We start from the raw sequence: 4,411 nt of genomic DNA on the forward strand, positions 1-4,411 counted from the left end.
ATTTCTAAAACCAGAAAGTCAGTAATGCACAACAACATCATCATCTTCATCTTCCCAGAAAAAGAAAGATGAGAAATCTTTTAGGTAGTTTTTCAGCATTACCTTACATTGAGGTGACTTTAAATCTAAAGCTGTGAACCCTGTATGTGGGGTTCCTCAGCTAGACCCCAGATTTATGTTTTTTACCTAGTTTGCAGCTTCTGTGTGTGAAGTAAGAAATTCTTTACAGTAAAATAAAATATCTCTGATGTTTTTTCTTTATATTTTAAGAAGTATTAAGTTTTCACCTGTTGAGGGAGGATGCCCATTTCTTTACTTTTGAAATAATTCTTTGGTGGAAGATAACTAACTTTCAGGTGAAGTGGAAAAGCATGCTGGAATATTGCCAATTACCCATGTATTCCATTTATTTGTTTGTTTATTTTAAAATGTATCAATATAATGTGAAGGTTGACTGCAGTTCGGGCTTGAAAGATCTTACCTACTCTTTTGGTTTTCTACCTTATATAAACCATCAATTCACTTTGCTTAAAGCTGCCAGGGAAAAGCCTCAGTTACCACTACATGGATTGTCAAGCCAGTGTGGTGTTCTGCAGGTAGTATTGTAGGTAGTTAAGAAGCTGTAAGACCAACAAGTTGTGCATGCATTAGAAAAAACTCAAAATGTTTGAGTCTTTATATACTTTTATAAAATATTTAGCTTAGTAGCTCCTTTAATTGCATCAGCTGTCAGTCTCTGTAATTATTAGTTACTTCTCATTCCCACAAATTATGACTCATTATTCTATGCAGCTTGCTGTCGTATCTCTATTGGCTGTTTACATTCCTCTGGTTATTAGGTTATTACACTGATTTGATGGTCATGAAACACAAATAAAGTCACCTGTTATTTATTTATTTATTTTTGTCAGTTTCAGTTTTAATAATTTGCCACAAGAGGATAGCTAGGAGGTTTATGATATAAATGTGGTTAGGTGAATCACAGCATCAGCATTTGACAGGCCTTGTGAATTTATTGTGCTTGAGGTTATGGACCTGTACTTCACATAATGCCTTTTCTAATCCCACACGTAACATGTTTTCTCTCTTCATACTGGCATTTGACATGAATGTTGGAGAAGGAACTATCAATTTCTTCATAGCTATTTATATTTTTTTATGTTTATTTTGAAAGCATCTTAGAAAAGAATCAATTCTTGAGAACGTGAACTGATGATAGATTGTAAAAAGCTTGGCCTAGTCCATCTCTTCAGTTAGATTTCTAATTGAATTTTGTGCTCACATGCAGGAGAGCATCTTTTCAGAGGATGGTACCAAGTTATAAACTCTAGAGTCCCAAAGCCCCTGGACTAGTGTACACAATGGCTGTAGACATTAATGGCTAATTAATAAAAAAAAAATATTTAATGTGAAAATAATTCATTTCTTTAAAAAGGAAAATTCCACTAGGTCAATAGTTTTTATTATATGAGATGTCAAATGATAGACTGGAATCCTGCTTTCTTTGTTCTTCTGAGCTATCTTCACAATCACAAGTGTTTAAAAGAAATGCACTTATTTTACCATGAGATTTTTCAGCAAAAAGATGAAAGGGGAGGGGGAAGGAGAGGAACGCATGTACTATGCTGTGTGGGACTGGAAATTATCTACTAATCACAGGCTGTTATCAAAGCACTTGCAACAAAGCATGGTATCACTGGGGAAAACATTCCGTTTCACAAGATGTAGAGCATGATTGCATAAAGGTGTCTCCCAATTTCTCTTCTCTATGACAGCATATAAAAGTACTCGTAACTTGGGTGTCTCTAGCTGCCTTTGCTGACTTATTCCTCTTGGTGACTGGGTAAGTCCAATATAACTGTATCTGTTTGTAATTATAGACATGGTTTTATAGGTAGTATTATTATGAGGTTATTTGTCCTATCCTGTTTTAGGGTAGGAACTTATTCTCTAAGAACATCTTACTTCGAAATTGTAATGTGCAAATAGGGTGGATATAGGCATCACCATGAGTGAGTGGAAAAATGAGTGGCAGTTTCAAGAATGTGGATGATAGCAGCTCCTAGGAATTGAGCAATTATACCCATTTAGAAGAAATGAAAGATGCTGTTACTTCCTCCGTTGCTCTTTCTGAGTTCACATACAGAAAATGAAACCAAAAAAGTTATAAGAGAATGATGTAAAACCCTTAGTGAGAGGCAAAGGTTTTCATATGCTGTATGAGAACAGGATACCTGTCCAGGTGTTAAGCAGAATATTGTTGTTTTCAAGAACTTAGCAATAGAATTAAATAGAGAATTCCCAACTCTCATGGGACCTGACTGATATTGCTACTTTGAAATTGAGCAAACTCATCCCACGTAAACAACTAGTTTTTTCTTCATTAACTTTTCGTTTGCTACTTTGTATCACAATAATTTCCTAAAATTATTTCTGCATCTAGACTACCAGGGTCTGTAGTTTTGACCCTGCACATACGTTGGCTGTTAAGAAAAGCTTTGTTATGTTTTTCAAACAATGAATGGAACTAAATGTCTGCATCCAGGTCTTGCTTTCTGGAAGGGATTTGCCTTGTAGTGTTGACAAGTCCATTGAGACTTGTCAACATGTTATTTACTTATTTTTTTTTTACCAGTGCTTTATTAATGACCAGAAGAAAAATCTGAAATATAAATAAATTCTGTCATTAACAAGAGCTTGGTGCACTTGAATTCTTATTCCAGCTCCTCCACTAGTGTCCTATTTCTCTCTGTCCTGTAGTACAAATACAGTGTGACTTTGGGTCTCATGAAACTTATTCTAACAACAGTACTATGTGCAAGAGAGGGTGGTATTTGTTATGATGGTGGAAGGCATAGGGAAAAAAAAGAGCTATATAAGGATTCTGGGTTAAGAAAAAGTAAACAAAATGGTAAGATTCAAAGCGGAATGGAGTGTGCCTTAGAAATGGTGATTTTTTTAAAAAAAAATTATTAGTTTTTAATCACTAAATCTTAAGTTTAATGTAGACTACTTGGAGGTGTATATTTGCACCTGTTCAGATGACTGCCATTCAGTACATCTACATAGAACAAATTACTCTAATACTGTTTGTTCATTCACTCCTCTGGCCTTAACTTTACTGGGCCAGTTCTCTCTACCTTTCAGGTTGACTTGCCTTCTGGAATGATGTCTACCTATGGACAGATGCTTAGCTCCCGCTGCGCTTCACCGTGTGAAGTGACGTGCTCGCAACCATATGTCAACTGTTATAATGAACCATGCGTCAGCTCATGTGGCGATTCAAGAGCAATTGTGTACGCACCACCTGTTGTCGTGACTTTCCCAGGACCCATTATCAGCTCGTGTCCTCAGGAAAGCTTTGTGGGAACTGCCATTCCTGAAATTGAGGGTCAGATGGGCTCTGGAGGAATGGGAATGGGCTCCGGAGGTGGAGGAATGGGAATGGGCTCCGGAGGTGGAGGAATGGGCTCCGGAGGTGGAGGAATGGGCTCCGGAGGTGGAGGAATGGGCTCTGGCGGCTCCTGTGGTGGAGGCAGTTCCTATGGGATGGGTTCCCATGGCTCCTATGGCTCTGGGGGCTCTTATGGTGGCATGGGAGGTAGCTCGTATGGTGGGGAGGGCTCTTGTGGTGGCGGAATCTCTCGTTTGGGAAGCTTTTACCGAAACTCGTTTTTTTCAGGTTATGGTAGAAATTATTTCCCCTTTTCTAGAGGGTACTATAGGTATCGCTATGGAAACTGTGGGCCATTTTAAGTCTTTAAGAAAAAGTCATGACTGAAAAAATGATAAGATACAAACTAATGATTGATATATAGGCCTGGAAATTAGACATGCCAAGCAGCCTCTGCTCCAGCTGGTGTCAGTAGGAGTTGGGGTCACTTAGGATCTCTTTGCGCTACATTTTATCTAAGGCTTACAATCCCAATGTTGCGTCACTTTGTCATTTGCTCATTTTATGTTTTGATCTTTTGATCTTTCTGAAACTGAAGAAAGTAATTAAATAATGGGACTTAACTGTGAAAGGGTCCAACTGAAAGAAGAGTATCTTGTGAGCCCTGTGCTACTCTGACTGATGGTAGTCCTTGTTGAAATGGAAATTACATTCTTTGTCTCTGTGTTGCCTCATTCTACAAGAATGTATTCCACTTCTTGTTTGTATTAAAACCCTGTTGCATCATAGCACGGTCTTCTGGCATTCATTTTGCTGTAGTTCCTTCATTACAAACCAGTGTGAAAGAAGTTAACCTTGTGCATCGATTCTGATGCCTCAAAGACTATCATCAGGGAAGAATTAATTACTGTCTATGGACAATATCACTTGTCAGGAATTCATTAGAGTAACTTTCCCCTTTCTAATACACACATCAAAATATACATACTAATAGATAGAACAGAATCATAATTTAGA

The 4,411-nt window shown here is 37.7% G+C and overlaps 1 long non-coding RNA gene across 1 annotated transcript; it reads left to right on the forward strand.

Moving 5' to 3' along the window:
* LOC118178301 lies at positions 1-4,182 on the forward strand. Its single transcript, XR_004756117.1, has 3 exons — positions 1-113; positions 1,776-1,843; positions 3,131-4,182. It is a non-coding gene; the product is annotated as an uncharacterized LOC118178301 (long non-coding RNA).
* Positions 4,183-4,411: the final 229 nt, after the last annotated feature.

Source organism: Oxyura jamaicensis, chromosome 25 (genome assembly GCF_011077185.1).
Source record: "Oxyura jamaicensis isolate SHBP4307 breed ruddy duck chromosome 25, BPBGC_Ojam_1.0, whole genome shotgun sequence".
Classification (NCBI taxonomy): Eukaryota; Metazoa; Chordata; class Aves; order Anseriformes; family Anatidae; genus Oxyura; species Oxyura jamaicensis.